This window comes from Oncorhynchus keta, chromosome 16, assembly GCF_023373465.1.
Source record: "Oncorhynchus keta strain PuntledgeMale-10-30-2019 chromosome 16, Oket_V2, whole genome shotgun sequence".
Taxonomy (NCBI): Eukaryota; Metazoa; Chordata; class Actinopteri; order Salmoniformes; family Salmonidae; genus Oncorhynchus; species Oncorhynchus keta.
The window spans coordinates 5242951-5263069 of record NC_068436.1 but is presented as its reverse complement, the minus strand read 5'-3'; the positions used below and the strand labels follow the sequence as shown (position 1 = coordinate 5263069).

Below are 20119 nucleotides of genomic sequence, written 5' to 3'. Positions count from 1 at the left end.
AGCTGAGGTTGTTATGAGGGAACCTGTGGTTGTTATGAGGGAACCTGTGGTTGTTGTGGGGGCAGCTGTGGTTGTTGTGGGGGCAGCTGTGGTTGTTAGGGGAGCAGATGTGGTTGTTGTTGGAGGAGTTATGGTTGTTGTAGCTGCAGCAGTTGTCGTCGTAGCAGTAGCTGAGGTTGTTATGAGGGAACCTGTGGTTGTTATGAGGGAACCTGTGGTTGTTATGAGGGAACCTGTGGTTGTTATGAGGGAACCTGTCGTTGTTGTGGGGGCAGCTGTGGTTGTTGTTAGAGCAGCTGTGGTTGTTGTTAGAGCAGCTGTGGTTGTTGTTGGAGCAGCTGTGGTTGTTGTTGGAGCAGCTGTGGTTGTAGTAAGAGCAGCTATGGTCGTTATTGGAGCAGCTGTGGTTGTTGTTGGAGCAGTTATGGTTGTTGTAGGTACAGCTAAGGTAGTTGTGGGAGCAGCTGTGGTTGTTGTTAGAGCAGCTGTGGTTGTTGTTGGAGCAGCTGTGGTTGTTGTGAGACCAGCTGTTGTTGTTAGGGGAGCAGATGTGGTTGTTGTTGGAGCAGTTATGGTTGTTGTAGCTGCAGCTGTTGTCGTTGTAGCAGCAGCTGAGGTTGTTATGAGGGAATCTGTGGTTGTTGTGGGGGCAGCTGTGGTTGTTGTGGGGGCAGCTGTGGTTGTTGTTAGAGCAGCTGTGGTTGTTGTTAGAGCAGCTGTGGTTGTTGTTAGAGCAGCTGTGGTTGTTGTTGGAGCAGCTGTGGTTGTTGTGAGACCATTTGTGGTTGTTAGGGGAGCAGATGTGGTTGTTGTTGGGGCAGTTATGGTTGTTGTAGCTGCAGATGTTGTCGTCGTAGCAGCAGCTGAGGTTGTTATGAGGGAACCTGTGGTTGTTATGAGGGAACCTGTGGTTGTTCTGGGGGCAGCTGTGGTTGTTGTGGGATCCGCTGTGTTTGTTGTGGGAGTAGCTGTGCTTGTTGTGGGATCAGCTGTAATTGTTGTGGGAGCAGCTGTGGTTGTTGTGGGAGCAGCTGTGGTTGTTGTGGGAGCAGCTGTCGTTGTTGTGGGAGTAGCTGTGGTTGTTGTGGGATCAGCTGTTATTGTTGTGGGAGCAGCTGTGGTTGTTGTGAGAGCAGCTGTGGTTGCTGTGGGAGATTCTATGGTTTTTGAAGTAGCGACTGTGGTTGTTGTGGTAGATTCTGTGGTTGTTGTTGGAGCATTTGTGGTTGTTGTGGGAGTAGCTGTGATTGTTGTGGGCTCCGCTGTGTTTGTTGTGGGAGTACCTGTGGTTGTTGTGGGAGCAGCTGTGGTTGTTGTTGGAGCAGTTGTGGTTGTTGTGGGAGTAGCTGTGGTTGTTGTGGCGAGAGAAAAAATGAAGAAAGTGGAACATATTATTGATACAGTAGATATGAAGTGGGGGGTTATGGTTGTGTTTCAGATAATTCTGGACCCAATATAAATTACTGGAAAATAATGTATTGTGTCATTTTGGAGTCAGTTTTATTGTAAATAAATAGAATATGTTTCTAAAACACTTCTACATTAGTGTGGGTGCTACCATGATTACAAAAAATCCTGAATGAATATTAAATAATAATGATGAGTGATAAAGTTACAGACACACAAATATCATACCCCTGGGACATTCTAACCTCTCACCATTTGAATAACAGCAGAGGTTAGCATTACTTGGGGGGGGGAGTTACATGTTTTCCTGAAGAACTTCCCTTTTTACTTCATTAAATACACCGTCTCAAGTACTGCTGTGTCTGCCTCATCTTCTGGGTTCTGCTGACTATTTGTGGCTCAGTTGGTTTAGTGACTGTTTCTCACTCCGGAGACCCGGGTTCGTAACCGGGTCCTGACACATTTGCCACGACCTCTTGTGGCATGAAAAATAATTGTCACTCTGCAGTGTAAAAATGATAATGAAAGCATTCAGAGTTAATTCACGTTGCCTCCTCTGTAAATATCCTGACCTCTAAAAGAAAAAGTTATTTCAAAATGTTCCTGATATTCTAAGAATTTATTTGTTTTGGTACGGCCCTGGTTTATGGTTTGCACAACATTCTAGCCTATAGCAATACGTGGCCAACATTCTAGCCTATACCAATATGGGGCCAACATTCTAGCCTATAGCAATACGTGGCCAACATTCTAACCTATACCAATATGTGGCCAACATTCTAGCCTATACCAATATGTGGCCAACATTCTAACCTATACCAATACGTGGCCAACACGCCCTGTGCAACTGGGTACTGGACTTCCAGACGGGCCGCCCCCAGGTGGTGAGGGTAGGCAACAACATCTCCTCCCCGCTGATCCTCAACACGGGGGCCCCACAAGGGTGCGTTCTGAGCCCTCTCCTGTACTCCCTGTTCACCCACGACTGCGTGGCCACGCACGCCTCCAACTCAATCATCAAGTTTGCGGACGACACAACAGTGGTAGGCTTGATTACCAACAACGACGAGACGGCCTACAGGGAGGAGGTGAGGGCCCTCGGAGTGTGGTGTCAGGAAAATAACCTCACACTCAACGTCAACAAAACTAAGGAGATGATTGTGGACTTCAGGAAACAGCAGAGGGAACACCCCCCTATCCACATCGATGGAACAGTAGTGGAGAGGGTAGCAAGTTTTAAGTTCCTCTGCATACACATCACAGACAAACTGAATTGGTCCACTCACACTGACAGCGTCGTGAAGAAGGCGCAGCAGCGCCTCTTCAACCTCAGGAGGCTGAAGAAATTTGGCTTGTCACCAAAAGCACTCACAAACTTCTACAGATGCACAATCGCGAGCATCCTGGCGGGCTGTATCACCGCCTGGTACGGCAACTGCTCCGCCCTCAACCATAAGGCTCTCCAGAGGGTAGTGAGGTCTGCACAACGCATCACCGGGGGCAAACTACCTGCCCTCCAGGACACCTACACCACCCGATGTTACAGGAAGGCCATAAAGATCATCAAGGACATCAACCACCCGAGCCACTGCCTGTTCACCCCACTATCATCCAGAAGGCGAGGTCAGTACAGGTGCATCAAAGCTGGGACCGAGAGACTGAAGAACAGCTTCCAGCTCAAAGCCATCAGACTGTTAAACAGCCACCACTAACATTAAGTGGCTGCTGCCAACACACTGTCATTGACACTGACCCAACTCCAGCCACTTTAATAATGGGAATTGATGGGAAATGATGTAAATATATCACTAGCCACTTTAAACAATGCTACCTTATATAATGTTACTTACCCTACATTATTCATCTCATATGCATACGTATATACTGTACTCTATATCATCGACTGCATCCTTATGTAATACATGTATCACTAGCCACTTTAACTATGCCACTCTGTTTACTTTGTCTACATACTCATCTCATATGTATATACTGTACTCGATACCATCTACTGTATGCTGCCCTGTACCATCACTCATTCATATATCCTTATGTACATATTCTGTATCCCCTTATTGTTAGTTAGATTACTTGTTGGTTATCACTGCATTGTCGGAACTAGAAGCACAAGCATTTCGCTACACTCGCATTAACATCTGCTAACCATGTGTATGTGACAAATAAAATTTGATTTGATGATTTTGATTTGATTAGTCTATACCAATACGTGGCCAACATTCTAGCCTATACCAATACGTGGCCAACATTCTAGCCTATACCAATACGTGGCCAACATTCTAGCCTATACCAATACGTGGCCAACATTCTAGCCTATACCAATACGTGGCCAACATTCTTGCCTATACCAATACGTGGCCAACATTCTAGCCTATACCAATACGTGGCCAACATTCTAGCCTATACCAATACGTGGCCAACATTCTAGCCTATACCAATACGTGGCCAACATTCTAGCCTATACCAATACGTGGCCAACATTCTAGCCTATACCAATACGTGGCCAACATTCTAGCCTATACCAATATGTGGCCAACATTCTAGCCTATACCAATACGTGGCCAACATTCTAGCCTATATCAATACGCGGCCAACATTCTAGCCTATACCAGTACGCGGCCAACATTCTAGCCTATACCAATACGTGGCCAACATTCTAGCCTATACCAATACGTGGCCAACATTCTAGCCTATACCAATACGTGGCCAACATTCTAGCCTATACCAATACGTGGCCAACATTCTAGCCTATACCAGTACGCGGCCAACATTCTAGCCTATGCCAATACGTGGCCAACATTCTAGCCTATGCCAATACGTGGCCAACATTCTAGCCTATACCAGTACGCGGCCAACATTCTAGCCTATACCAATACGTGGCCAACATTCTAGCCTATGCCAATACGTGGCCAACATTCTAGCCTATACCAATACGTGGCCAACATTCTAGCCTATACCAGTACGCGGCCATTGCACGCGTTCACAGAACCAGCATGATCTCTCTTTCTATGATCTCTGATAGACATGAGCCTGCAACTCTCATCTGTCCAGCATTGCACTTCATTTATTTCCTCATAGAATCATAGTTGCTGGAAGGGTGCTGAACACCCCTGATGAATAAAAATGTATTTGCCATAGTTATAAAATTACCCCTCTCCAGAAAGAAAATAAATGATTCAGAATACTACACCAGGAGTAGACCTATAATTTAGCTTATTTAGCTAAAGTTGGGAACACGTGGTGAATATGTCAGTGAACAGCATGAAGCCAAAACAGTCCTTTCACAATATTTCAAAAACGGCCCCTGCTGAAAAGAGAAGACTAATCTGTCTGTAGGCTACCAAATATGTAATCAACTTCCAATAAGCCTATTGAGTGAAGAACAGTGTTTTAGAAAGTAAAACAAGAGAGATTTTGTTTCACCAGCACATTGGTCATTGCAAGTGAGTGAGCTGCACATCATTTGGTGAGTCAGTGAAACTGGAAAGCTTGATGAGGACTATAATTTGATCTTAATATTGTACAATATGTGTTTTCCTACACCTAGGCCAGTGACAGATTCAAAACATGGTCTCATTGATCTCAAATTCTCAGTTTGTCAGTGTCAAAGTTGCCTGTCATTTCAATCATTTGTGATGTATTCAAAAAGATGATGCTAATGTCTCCAGCCATCGAAAATGGTGAAGAATTGTGTTTATTAAAGGCCACGGCTTAAAAAAGGCTGGTTCCAAGGCTGAAACTTTTTTCCCATATGTGCAACTTCTGCAAGAGCCTCTACTCTACTGCGTGCTCTATGCCAGCACACAAAAGGAATGATAATGCATGCAATGCTTTATTGTAATGTATTTGGATTTTAGATGTTTAGATGCATTTCGGTAATTCAGAGCCCCCCAGTTCACCCCCCTCCCAGCTCACTTTTTGTTCCGGCACCTCCCTATTTCCAAATTAAGCACTGCTGGTGTGGTTGGGTTGGAAACCAATGCATTGGCATCTTGATATGGCATTTTAATTTTGAAGGCACTGAAGTAGCATTAGTGTCTGGTTGTGTTTTCAAATGAAAAGCCACTGAAGTTGTCTGCTTTTGGTGATGTGATGTTTGGTGTTGGTATCTGGTTAGGGCGTTGTTACGTTTGAAGTTGTTGGTATCTGATGATAGGGTTGTTATGTTTGAGTCATATGTTTATGCTAAAGTGGCAGTAAGTTTTTGTCAAAAACTGTATAAATAACTGATAAAATAATTGATATGTTTAAAGATAATGATTAAATAATTATACCCTGAAACTTAACCATTAGGGATTATAGTTGATGTAGCATGTATAAGGAATAATTATAGTATTAAACATAAGTCTAACTAGGTTGGTGTGCCTAAGAAAATACAGAGAACAATTAAGCTGTGTTTGAACCGACCTGACTAGAACTCTGAGAAACGTATGATAGGACAGGGAGTACTTCTCAAGGTTTCCCTAATCCCTAATGGAACTGTCGGCTGGGTAGTGATACACAGTGGTGAGAACTATGGAGAAGGATAAAACTCACCTACTGTTTGTGTGTATGTATGTGGGTAGGATATCTACTGTTTGTGTGAAACCTTAATAGTTAACAGCACTTAGTGCTTTATTCATGTCTGTTTTGCTAAATTAAAAACATCTTATTGCATTATTTATTGTATATCTGACAGCTTATCAAAAAATTCCTGAAACTTTCCAAAATTACCAGTACATTTCTGGTAAATTACCAAACTAACGGGGAATATTCTCTCCCTTTGCAGCACTAGCCAAGGCTAGCTTTTTCAAGCAGAAATTTGCTTCCTGCAACACTAACTCAAAAAAGTTCTGGGACACTGTAAAGTCCATGGAGAATAAGAACACCTCCTCCCAGCTGCCCACTGCACTGAAGATAGGAAACACTGTCCCCACTGATAAATCCACCATAATTGAGAATTTCAATAAGCATTTTTCTACGGCTGGCCATGCTTTCTACCTGGCTACTCCTACCCCGGTCAACAGCACTGCACCCCCCACAGCAATTCGCCCAAGCCTTCCCCATTTCTCCTTCTCCCAAATCCAGTCATCTGATGTTCTGAAAGAGCTGCAACATCTGGACCCCTACAAATCAGCCGGGCTAGACAATCTGGACCCTTTCTTTCTAAAATGATCTGCCAAAATTGTTGCCACCCCTATTACTAGCCTGTTCAACCTCTCTTTCGTGTCATCTGAGATTCCCAAAGTTTGGAAAGCAGCTGCGGTCATCCCCCTCTTCAAAGGGGGGGACACTCTTGACCCAAACTGCTGCAGACCTATATCTATCCTACCCTGCCTTTCTAAGGTCAACAAACAGATTAGTCAAAAAGCCAAGTCAACAAACAGATTACCGACCATTTCGAATCTCATCATACCTTCTCTGATATGCAATCTGGTTTCAGAGCTGGTCATGGGTGCACCTCAAGGTCCTAAACGATATCTTAACCGCCATTGATAAGAAACATTACTGTGCAGCCGTATTCATTGATCTAGCCAAGGCTTTCGACTCTGTCAGTCACCACATCCTCATCGGCAGACTCGACAGCCTTGGTTTCTCAAATGATTGCCTCGCTTGGTTCACCAACTACTTCTCTGATAAAGTTCAGTGTGTCAAATCGGAGGGTCTGCTGTCCGGACCTCTGGCAGTCTCTATGGGGGTGCCACAGGGTTCAATTCTTGGACCGACTCTCTTCTCTGTATACATCAATGATGTCGCTCTTGCTGCTGGTGAGTCTCTGATCCACCTCTACGCAGACGACACCATTCTGTATACTTCTGGCCCTTCTTTGGACACTGTGTTAACAACCCTCCAGGCAAGCTTCAATGCCATACAACTCTCCTTCTGTGGCCTCCAATTGCTCTTAAATACAAGTAAAACTAAATGCATGATCTTCAACCGATCGCTGCCTGCACCTGCCCGCCTGTCCAACATCACTACTCTGGACGGCTCTGACTGGACAACTACAAATACCTAGGTGTCTGGTTAGACTGTAAACTCTCCTTCCAGACCCACATCAAACATCTCCAATCCAAAGTTAAATCTAGAATTGGCTTCCTATTTCGCAACAAAGCATCCTTCACTCATGCTGCCAAACATACCCTTGTAAAACTGACCACCTACCAATCCTCGACTTCGGCGATGTCATTTACAAAATAGCCTCCAATACCATACTCAACAAATTGGATGCAGTCTATCACAGTGCAATCCATTTTGTCACCAAAGCCCCATATACTACCCACCGTTGCGACCTGTACGCTCTCGTTGGATGGCCCTCGCTTCATACTCATCGCCAAACCCACTGGCTCCATGTCATCTACAATTCCATGCTAGGTAAAGTCCCCCCTTATCTCAGCTCGCTGGTCACCATAGCATCTCCCACCTGTAGCACACGCTCCAGCAGGTATATCTCTCTAGTCACCCCCAAAACCAATTCTTTCTTTGGCCGCCTCTCCTTCCAGTTCTCTGCTGCCAATGACTGGAACGAACTACAAAAATCTCTGAAATTGGAAACACTTATCTCCCTCACTAGCTTTAAGCACCAGCTGTCAGAGCAGCTCACAGATTACTGCACCTGTACATAGCCCACCTATAATTTAGCCCAAACAACTACCTCTTTCCCTACTGTATTTATTTTATTTATTTATTTTTCTCCTTTGCACCTCATTGTTTTTATTTCTACTTTGCACATTGTTCCACTGCAAATCTACCATTCCAGTGTTTTACTTGCTATATTGTATTTACTTTGCCACCAAGGCCTTTTTTTGCCTTTACCTCCCTTATCTCACCTCATTTGCTCATATCGTATATAGACTTGTTTATACTGTATTATTGACTGTATGTTTGTTTTACTCCATGTGTAACTCTGTGTCGTTGTATAAGTCGAACTGCTTTGCTTTATCTTGGCCAGGTCGCAATTGTAAATGAGAACTTGTTCTCAACTTGCCTACCTGGTTAAATAAAGGTGAAATAAAAAATAAATAAATAAAACTAGCTACTGCTTACGAACAGGTTAACCAGTTACAAATACCTATAATGTAACTACATTACACTGCCTATGTAACTACCATGTAAATGTAAAGGTATTAGGGACATGTATTGTAATGTCAGACAGAAAGTAAACCAGGGTGTTTTGCATGCAAAGATAAGACAAGTGTCTTCTCGAAGTGTTTAAGTACTGCTGGTATCTGGTGGCAAAATAGTAATATTCAGCCTGAAATCACACTACCGGCAAGTGGTAATGAATTGAATGAAGGCATGTTTTTTTCTGTGGTTTTGTTTTCAACGCTAACCCTAACCACTTGGTAGCATCTGTTTGTGGCATTGTTCAGTAGCTGTGTTGATAACTCCAGATTGCCATTCTAAATGTTATGAGGCAGTGATTTTGACTGCATCTTGTGTGGTCTCAATTACCATTGAATCTTTTTCCCAATTGGGGTTTGATTCAATGGATTGTGTTGAAGCCTTTGGAATGTTGATTCATATGAAGGTACATTACCCATTGCTGTTGTGTCTGTCGCTGATGGCTTCCCTGCTAGTCCTGTTAGAAAACAATTTATAAAAATGTAAGACAAGCCGATACATTCCAGTCCAATATATCCATACAATGTACAAGAAACACCAAGTAGGCTAATAAATTCATACTTTTTATTTCCAACTATAGTGGTAAAAGGTGGCTGTGCAACCCTGAGGAACATGCCAGGTTAACCCGAGGAACACACCCACACACAACCACCCCCCCACACACACAAAACACACACAGATACAAACACACAGACACTTAGATACACATACACACACACACACATATAACTACCCACACATACACACAAAACACACACACCAAGTGTTTTACCTGCTAGCAGAAGGAGAATGATGAGAGGCTCCATATCTGCCATGTCCCTGTAGAGGTATACAACATCAGTCCACGCACATCAAATATTTAATTAAGCCCATTACAGCTCACATGAACCCATATTGAACTACTTATGATATAGACCAGGATTCCCCAACTGGTGGTCTGTGGGCCACCAGTGATGTTTTTGGGGTCCAACTAAGTTTTCTGTTAAAAAACATTTTTGTAATTATTGTTGGAAATAAAATACTGTAAAAACACCAGAGAATCAGTTCAAGTAGATTTTTCTTTAGGAAATCTGTTCCAAATAATTCCCTGACATAATATAGAGCTAATTGTGATTGTATACAAATGTAAAGAAGGTTTAAATTATTGTTTAATTCAAATATTATATCTGTTTGGTGTCAATCTGTGAATGAACAATATAAGCTGCAGTTTGACAGTTTTTTCCAGGAGTTTTTTAAAACCATGTGACTTGTTTAGGAAAAAATGGTGTCATCATAGCCCATATAAAAACCTTTTTACAACTGATTGATCACTGTCATACCTTATAGGGTCCAGGGTTTTCCTAGTTAGGTTAACATATAAGGAAAAACTCCAGGTGCTAAGGGGAAAAATTGCCCCGCCGCTCTGGGACCTATGGTGCCACCAGTCTGCAGTTGTCAGTTATAGTCAGGTATTTGGATGATCAGGGCTTTATTCAGGAACGTTTCTTGGGCTACTAATGATGTGTCAAGTCTGTGTTTGACTTCATGAATTTTGAGATGTCTGAGTTTAACTTCATAGAGAAACTCGTACGATGGCGCAGCTGTAATGGAATGTATCTGCTATTTGTATTTACAGCTAAGTCCCCTCATGTTTCCTGATTAAGAGGTGATGACTACTCCACTCCACTACCATTGTCAACTTTCTCCTGACATGAACTGATGAGGTGCCCGCTCATCCACTGACACACTGAATGTTTCCCTTCCTAACACCATAGGTACCTCGATCAAGTATCTCTCATTACTTGTTTGTAGAGTTACTCACATACACAATCACATTATTACACATCAAAGATTTAATTCCTTGCTTGGTTAGACTAACTCATTCTTAGCTCTTTTGTCTAACTGTGTAGTGAATGAGTTAGTTTTTTTTTTTTGTCTTCCCAGTAAAATCCTGTCCTGCTCTCTAGTCAAGCCTCTGAACATCTCAACTCATGCCACACACCCTCATTCAATGGCTGTTGTGATCCCTTTTCAACACTGTGGAAGTAGCCCTCTCATTCCCCTTCCCCGAAATATTGTGCTATAAATGTCTTTGTTAAATGCTTTAGGTTAAAATAATGAGTTTTGATGATTTTTTTGACAACATTGTCAATCTATAGAAGTCGTGACTGGATGTACCCAAAATGTAGTGATTTTGACCAAAGCCACGATGGCCCCATCTCGATTACAAGGGCTGTGTTTAGACAGGCTTTTACCAATCACATCAGATCTTTTTCGGAGTTGATTTGATATTTCAAAAGACTGATTAGTAAAAAAAAAACTGCTTCAACAACAGCGTTTACAGTAAGCACTCCGGAGTCCCTTTGTTACAGTTACCCCGACCCAACCTATAAAGGTGTAGAGGTTAGTTCCAAAGGTGTAAATCCTAGTAATCTTAAAAGGATATGCCAAAAATATGTGACTTTAAGGCTTACAACCGGGACTCAACAGCTAAGGGTGAGAGCTCAGTTTCAGCTCAATTCCAACAGAATTCCTACTTACTTGATTTCACAAATCATAGGTTGGTATTTCACTGACATTACATACTGTAATGTACACACACAGCGATGAGTTTATCCAGATCAGAACTTCAAAACATAACATCCAAACCTGCACATTCCCATTCTATGTTACCGTGTAATCTTTGTAGATCCTATCTTAGTGAGTGTTCTGAAGGCTGTTCAGATGAGCGAGATGGATCAAAACCATTACTGTTTTATCTCAGCTCAACATCGGCCTACTTTGCATTTCTAGTTCATCTGCCCCTGTCATCTATATCTGGAATTTCAAACACCCAGTGCTGCTGAAAGATGAGAACCATTTATAGCCACACATAAAAACCTGTTGGGGGGAAATGTGTGGCAATCGAACAAAGCTGACAGAACCAGTCTTGGAGAGGATGAGTGATAATGCCACTATCTCTCACACGCTCACTCATGACAAGATGGTTCATTTGATATCAAAGCAACTCAACTATGCATCAACTATTGCCTGTCTTGCCTGTGCTATCAACCTATCATCTTTAAACCTTGATAGATACAGTCAGGTCCAAAACTATTGGCACCACTGATAAAGATGAGCAAAAAAATACTGAGCTATATTGCATGCTCTACAAAATTTGAAATTATATAATTGTATACTAATACTACCACTAAACAGGTGCCCCCTGTTTTTAATACTCCAGCACCCTCCCTTTGGGGAACTTAGACCATTCCTCCCACAGACTCTTTCCAGACCCTTCATATCCTTCGTCTGTGCTTTTGACCCCTACTTTTTGTTGTTGTTGTTGTTGTTGTTTTGTCTGTCTCTGAGCAATTGTATAAAATAGTACAACTTTTAGGGCTGTGACGATGTCATGGTAAAAATGAAAACACGAGGCGGAAAAAACTATTCTGAAAAAAAAAACAAAAAAAAACTTCTGAATGTAAAATATTGTGTGCTATAGTTTGGAAAATAAATCAATGAATGACAACATAATGATTTGTTTTCAACATTAGGGCTGGTTGCTAAAGAAGTTACATACACTTCCTGTTTTCTTTCCTTGCCACAATAGGCTTCTAATGAGATCCTGGTATCGTCCCGGCCAAAATAATTGTAAAAAAATGATTGAGCATGCCATATAACTCAGTATTCTAATTATTTATTTTAGACAGTCTTTTTTGCTAATCTGTATCAAGGATGAGAATCATTTTGGACTTGACTTCAGCTTTAAATCTCAAAGCTTCTGCTGAATATGAAATGTTCCACATTGCATGATGTTCGTGACATTCCTGAATCTGGAATGTACAACTGAAGTAAAAAGAACACGTTGAGAACTTCCCAAGTGACTCACATTATTCAACAAAATGACCTCATTAGTGTAGGTGTCTGTTTCTTTACTTCGGAGCAGAAAACTGTCAAGTCACTAGCTGTGACAAACCTGGGGGCAGGCTATTTGATGCAGGCTTTATACAAATGAAATATGAAACTACTTCCTGCTAAGGTGATGAGCATCATCCTTTTCTGTACTAGAATAAGCCCCCATATTAACAAACTTGCTGGCTAGTACACATTGCGCTGCTGAATGACATGTTATTTTCTAAATGGTGTCTCTAATGCTCCCAGTCTATCAGGAAGTAAATTGACATTCTTACAGAAAAATAAGATTTACTGCTCACAAAATCTGCCTTTAGAAATGCAGCCCAAGTTGTTATGTCTTTAAAGACAATAAAACACAACCTCCACCAAAGAGCACGTTGTGTATTTAGCCACAATATAGAACTCATTATTGTGTCCCTCTTTATCCTCAGATAGTTTTCAATTTCACAATAGAACTTCAAACATTTGGAGCCTTTTGATGTTGGATCCTTCATTATCCTTCAATAACCTTTTATCCAGACAGTGCAATTTACAGAACAGGTATCAATCAATGTTGCATATAAACCCTTGATTGCTAATTGCTATGTATTGGCCATTGAGAGGCTTTGAAGCCACCGTTCGGCCATAATATTGCCACTCCCCATAGGAGCAGTCCTCCATAGGAATTAATGGGTTTCTTCTGTATTTCAATTAAATGTTTAGAGGACAAAATTACATGTATTTAAGTATTTTCGTAGTGTAACATTAGAAATCTCTAAAAAATTATACTTTAAGGAAAATGTTTATATAAACTCAGCAAAAAAAGAAACGCCCCTGTTTCAGGAGCCTTTCTTTCAAAGATTATTCGTAAAAATCCAAATAGCTTCACAGATCTTTTAATTGTTAAGCGTTTAAACACTGTTTCCCATGATTGTTCAATGAACCATAAACAATTAATGAACATGTACATGTGGAACGGTCGTTAAGACACTAACGGCTTACAGATGGCAAGCAATTAAGGTCACAGTTATGAAAACTTAGGACACTAAAGAGGCCTGTCTACTGACTCTGAAAAAAAAACAAAAGAAAGATGCCCAGGGTCCCTGCTCATCTGCGTGAACTTGCCTTAGACATGCTGCAAGGAGGCATGAGGACTCCAGATGTGACCAGGGCAAAAAGTTACAATGTCTGTACTGAGATGCCTAAGACAGCACTACAGGGAGACAGGATGGACAACTGATCATCCTCACAGTGGCAGACCACGTGTAACAACACCTGCATAAGATCGGTCCATCCGAACATCACACCTGCGGGACAAGTACAGGATGTCAACAACAACTGCACAAGTTACACCAGGAACCCACAATCCCTCCATCAGTGCTCAGACTGTCCGCAATAGGCTGAAAGAGGCTGGACTGAGGGCTTGTAGGCCTGTTGTAAGGCAGGTCCTCGCCAGACATCACCAGTAACAACGTCACCTATGGGCACAAACCCACCGTCGCTGGACAAGACAGAACTGGCAAAAAGTGCCATAGACTTTCTATCACAGTGACCATGTTATTTTTGTGAAGCCTTTTTGATTCTGAGTTCGGACATATAAAGTGTGTATGTGAAAACTACTTCTAAGATGCACAGGAGGCTGTTTTGGGAACGGTGGCTCAAAATAATGGAAGCTCACAATAGTTTCCAGCCCCTACTAGATTGGATGTTGATACGTAGCGCTACGTAGCCTGCTTGATAGCTTGCTAGCACCAACATGAAGGCAAAGCAAGCTTGGCTATCCGTATTTACATGTTAAAAAGATCTCGGCTAGAAGAACGAGGCTTGCTCTATTGGTGCTAGCACATGCGCAGATCAAATTAACCCCTGCCCAATTAGGCTGTTTACATGTCCTAATAATTCAAAAGATTGCTCAGGAAACCAGGCGTTTTATTCAGCATATGCTTACTTCAATTTTAACCTGATGCCGATTAAGATTAAGCTTAAGCAGAGTAAGGTGTTTAAATGACTATTTCCATACTACACTGAACAAAAATATGAATGCAACATGTAATGTGTTGGTACCATGTTTCATGTGTTGATCCCAGAATTGTTCCATATGCACAAAAAGCTTATTTCACTCAAATGTTTTGCACATCCCTGTAGGTGAGCATTTCTCCTTTGCCAAGATAATCCATCCACCTGACAGGTGATCATTACACAGGTGCACCTTGTGCTGGGGGCTGTAAAAGGCCACTCTAAAATGTGCAGTTTTGTCACACAACACAATGTCTTAGATGTCTCAAGTTTTGAGGAAACATGTAATTGGCATGCTGACCGCAGGAATGTACACCAGATAATTTAATGCTAATTTCTCTACCATAAGCCGCCTCCAACGTTGTTTTAGAGAATTTGGCAGTACGTCCAACCAACTTGATTTAATTTGTCAATTAATCATTAAACCATTTCAGGTGTCCCCGAGGAGCGGTTTGAGAAACAATGGCTACATCAACACCTAGGCTACATCAACAACTGTGTGCACCGCTATACACATATCCTGTTAAGCAATCACTCAGCAGTTGTACATCCATGGGTTTTCCCTATAGACGCACCACGCCTTTAATTGCCACCAAAACAGTTCTAAACAACTTCAGAATGAATTGGCTGTATTGTCTTTGGAAGTTGTCCCGTTAATAACAATTGGTGCAGATGTGCCAGCTTTCAATTGCATAGGTAAGCCTACAAGGTCTTGAAATATGAAGAAAAATTGCTGTGAAATTTGATCAAGCAATCATGGCCGTCAAATTCACTACAGCTGCATATTACCTGAGAATAAATGGTCCTTTATCCGAGACGTTGTCAGCTAGGACCTGCGGATTGTATCCTGCTCAGATGAGAAATGATGCACAAATACCTTCTCTTCCTCGCTTTCTGAAAACTGAAGATGAACTACTCTTGGGCAGATGTGTTATATATGATGGAAAGAATGAGATGTGAAATTTGGTTCTAAAAAATGGTTCTAACCCATTTAAAGGGTAGGTGGTTCAAACTTGCGGGACCCGTTTGGCAGCTGACATTGTTGAGCCTCATTCATGCCTGTCAAAAAGTGTATCCAACTATGTAGCCTACTATAATCCAGGTATGGGCAAAGATGCAGTGGCAATGATGATACAGAATATATATGAGGAATTTCCTCATTCCTCCTCCTCAGATCTCAACTCTTCCCTAGTCAAGTATCAATACGGATGTAATGGGCCGCACCCTCTTTCTGCGGTTATGGTTCCAAGAACTGACACGGCCACAAATTTAGTATACACATTTCAACAACATTCTGGTTATCATGGTGTAAATATGCCATAGCAAAACAAATGTCTGGGGTGAACCCTTAATTTAAAACATTAGAAATCACTTTTAAAAATAAACTAAGATCCCTATGAAGAAAAAAAGCCAAGGGTACAACGCTGTGTACATACCAGAGTTAGGGGTCAAACAACCTACTCATTTCATACAACATTGCAGTCTGTATCATCAAATTTGAGAGCAGATACAAGTCAATGATCTGTTAGCGATCACATGATGGCACTCGATAGCAGCAGTATCATCCAATCACAGAGCAGATGCAAGTCAAGTGAACTTTTAGCGAACAAGTGATGGCACATCATGTGTGATTGGACAATACAGACCGCGAGGATTATGGTTAGTGGAGGTTTTATTGCTATTTCTCAACACAGATGTGAAACGTCCATTACCGATGGGCACTACAATAATATATGAATTGTTTTACTGTCTCAGTAGAAAATAGAATGTCTATGCTGCACAGTAATTTTGCTAATATTTGAAATCACCATAGGTTACAAGGATTGAGAATCCACTTTCAGAACCCCTCGTTACAGCTCTTTCCTGCACAAGTCAACCCAAGTCAAGTAGTAACCCTGAAGTACTCAAGTGTCACACCTCCTCCTCCATCCTCACCCTCCCCTAGTCAAGTATCAACCCTACACTAGTCAAATGTCACCCCTCCTCCTCAACCCTCACCCCTGCCTTGGTCAGTTATCACCCTTGCTCTTGTCAAGCTTCACTTCTCCTCACCCTTGCACTCTTTCATTCACAATAATTAGGTTTTCCATTGGCTGAAATAGAGAGCCAAAAAAACACATGATTGCAGAGTATTTCGTTTTTAAAGTACCAAAAAAAACAGAGGCAGTTGGATAACTTATTAATGTAAGTGAATACATTGAGGCCACTGTGTACGAGCTGCTAGCTAGTTAACTTTACAATATCCTGTTGCTAAGGGAATCTAGCTTTCTTGATGTTTTTAACTGTCAATCACAAGCTTAAAAAGACACAAGCTCCTTTCTTGTTAGGGCTAGGGTCTTTTTTTCTCAATTTCCGCCTGACTGATGTGCCCAAAGTAAACTGCCTGTTGCTCAGGCCCTGAAGCCAGGATATGCATATAATTGGTGCCATTGGAAAGAAGACACTTTGATGTTTGTAGAAATCTTAAAATAATGTAGAAGACTGTAACACAATAGATATGGTTGGAGGAAATCCAAAGAAATTCAGAGCCCATGCTCTTACATTGGAAATTAATCGAGTCATTCTGAAATCTAGCTCTCAAGATGCAATTCCTATAGCTTCCACTGGGTGTCAGCACTCAATGTTCAAGGTTTGTTTCTTCCAAAATTAGGAAGAATAATGAGTTTTAGTCCAGGGACACAGACTTGGAAAATTTGTGGATGCGCGAGCGAGGAAGAGGACACGCACTTGCTAATATCGTTTTCCTATTGAACATACTTATTTTCGTATGAAATATTATAGTTTAATGACATTTTAGAGTATCTGAGGATTAAATAGAAACGTATTAATGACATTTTAGAGTATCTGAGGATTAAATAGAAACGTATTTTGACTTGATGAAACAATGTTTAGGGGAAGATTTTCAGATTCCTATCTGGGCATGTTGAACGAGTGGATTACTCAAATTGATGGCTCCAACTAAACAGAATTTTTGGGATGCTTTTAACTAACAGAACGACACTACATGTTATAGCTGGGACCCTTTGGATGACAAATCAGAGGAAGTTTTTCAAACAGTAATTTAATTTTTTATCGCTATTTGTGAATTTATGAAACTTTGTGCCGGTGGAAAAATATTTTGATGTGGGGCGCCGTCCTCAAACAATCGCACAGCATGCTTTCGCTGTAAAGCCTATTGTAAATCGGACAGTGCAGTTAGATTAACAAGAATTTAAGCTTTTAACCGATATAAGACACTTATATGTTCCTAAATGTTTAATATCCATAATTCGTATGATTATTTATTTGAATTGCGCGCCCTCCAGTTTCACCGGAAGTTGTTCCACTAGCGGGACGCCTAGCCTTAAGGGTCTCTTTTGCAAGGGAGTCCTGCACATACAATTCATAGACAAATCAAATCAGATTACTGAAATACAACACAACAAACAATTAAGAAAAACAGCCACATTCCTCAGAAAATAGTTCCCCGAATCAATATGTTTAATTGCCCAAGTGGCGTCAGAGCAACCAATTGCATTTTGCAGTTGGTTCTAGCAATGAGGTATATTAAAATTAGGACTTAATTCAGTGATCGGGATTAGTATCTCATGGTTTTATACTTTAACAACAACCTGTTGGATCGGAGGGTGAGGGCTTGGGCCATTCCACCCAAAAATGTCTGGGAACTTGCAGGTGCCTTAGTGGAAGAGTGGGGTAACGTCACACAGCAAGAACTAGCAAATCTGGTTCAGTCCATGAGGAGGAGATGCACTGCAGAACTTAATGAAGCTGGTGGCCACACTAACACGGAAACTGTCACAAGTTATAAAAAGAATGGCGTTATGGTAGATGGCATCCAAAGATTTAGAGTGGTGATTGCTGCAATCTGGTAAATGGTGTCACCATAATCAAGAACTGTCAGGAAGTTGACCGTACAATCTGACATGTACAATCTGCTTCCTGCTATTAGGGGGAGGCAAGAAGATCTATTTCTAAAAAAGAAGCCTCTTTAAGTCTTAGCTTCTTAACTAGCTCAACCATGTTTTTTAAAACATTAAGTCTTTGTTATCCAAATGCCCAGATATTTGTAGGCAGGAATCCGATCAATGGGAGACCCAGCCAATGAATAACTATGTAGTCCATCTGAAACATTTTTGTGAGAACTAAAGAACAATATATATTTTTCGTGTCTGCATTAAGTACAAGGTTTAAATCAACCAGAGCTTTCTGTAAGGTAAAACGGTCAGATTGCAGATCTAACAAAGCCTGGTCAACAGTTGGGGAAATCTCCATCCAGATTAATATGACACGTTTTAACAGATATATAGTTATATAAATAGTAAAGAGAACAGGTCCTTGTACCGTCCCCTACGGTACACCTTTTGTAATATCCAGGAAAGCTAGATTTAACACCATCAGAGATCACACATTGAGTCCTGTCTGACAGATAATTGTCAAGCCACTTGCAAGAAGCCTGATCCAGGCCGATTTCAGTCAACCGTTGATTAAGAATGTGATTGTTAATGGTGTCAAAGGCGTTGGAAAGGTCTATACATTTTATCATCCAGGCAATTTAACACATCATCTAAAACAAGTGTAGCAGCAGAAACGGTGCTATTTCCAGGCCCCTCGTTTATCAATAGTTACATAGAAAAGCTTCAAAATTAACTCGTACGAAGAAAATGTGGAATGTTCACAAGTACAAGAAAGTTGGTATTTATCAATTTCTCAGAAAGGCTTGATTTACACACACCTGTAAGTATTTTGTCTTGATGAATCAGACACAATCTTAAACACTGTTCTAGTGCATGTCAAGTCTCATTTACATAAAGATCCGCCCTAAATGACCATATATGGTGACAAACCTTCCCTTTGAAGCTGCAAGAAATGTCACTAATATCTGTCCGTCAACATGGGGAAATCAAAGAAGAGAAAGAAAAAAAACTTTCCAGATGCAGAAATAGAACTTCTGATCACCGAAGTAGAAGCAAAACCAGCCATACTTTTTGGAGTCCTCAGTAATGGCTTGACAAATAAGGGAAACAAATATTGCTTGGTAGCAGGTTAGAGCTTTGGTAAATTCTGCCTCATCTGAGTGCAGAACAGTTAATGAAATAAAAAATAAATGGTTTGATTTGAAAACATGCAACAACAAAAATATGATCCACAAAAGGGATATAAGTGCAACAGGAGGAGGGCAGAGGGACTCCGAGCTGCCTGCTATGGACCAGCGCATTGGCAGCATAATTGGAGAGACCTGTGTCTGGAATCATTTGTGATGGTGATTCTGAGGACCCTCTCCCAGACCCTGAAGAAATGCCAGACACACAAACTGTGGCAAGGTCGTCATGGGAAGTAGACCAAAGCGCAGCGTGGTGAGCGAACATTTCTTTTTATTTAAGATAGATGTCGCCAACAAAACAACCTATAACAAAAACGACCGTGAAAAACGACTGTGAAGCTTAACAGGGCTCTAGTGCCTAACAAAGATAACTCCCTACAAACACAACAGGGTAAAAGACAATCAGAGAAAACGATAGACAGCTGTCCCTGATTGAGAACCATACCCAGCCAAAACATAGAAATACCAAAACATAGAATACAGAACATAGAATGCCCACCCAAATCACAACCTGACCAAACCAAAATAGAGACATAAAAAGGCTCTCACAGGTCAGGACGTGACAAACTGATGGTATGTCAAGCTTTATTTTCTCAACCATTTTCAGACATGGACCACATC

At 41.3% G+C, this 20119-nt stretch overlaps 1 long non-coding RNA gene across 1 annotated transcript; it reads right to left on the bottom strand.

Moving 5' to 3' along the window:
* Nucleotides 1-914: 914 nt before the first annotated feature.
* LOC127907921 (uncharacterized) lies at nt 915-15310 on the bottom strand. Its single transcript, XR_008065545.1, has 4 exons — nt 15187-15310; nt 9299-9345; nt 8942-8983; nt 915-1346 (listed from the first exon to the last, which is right to left on the bottom strand). It is a non-coding gene; the product is annotated as an uncharacterized LOC127907921 (long non-coding RNA).
* Between the last annotated feature and the right edge of the window lie 4809 nt (nt 15311-20119).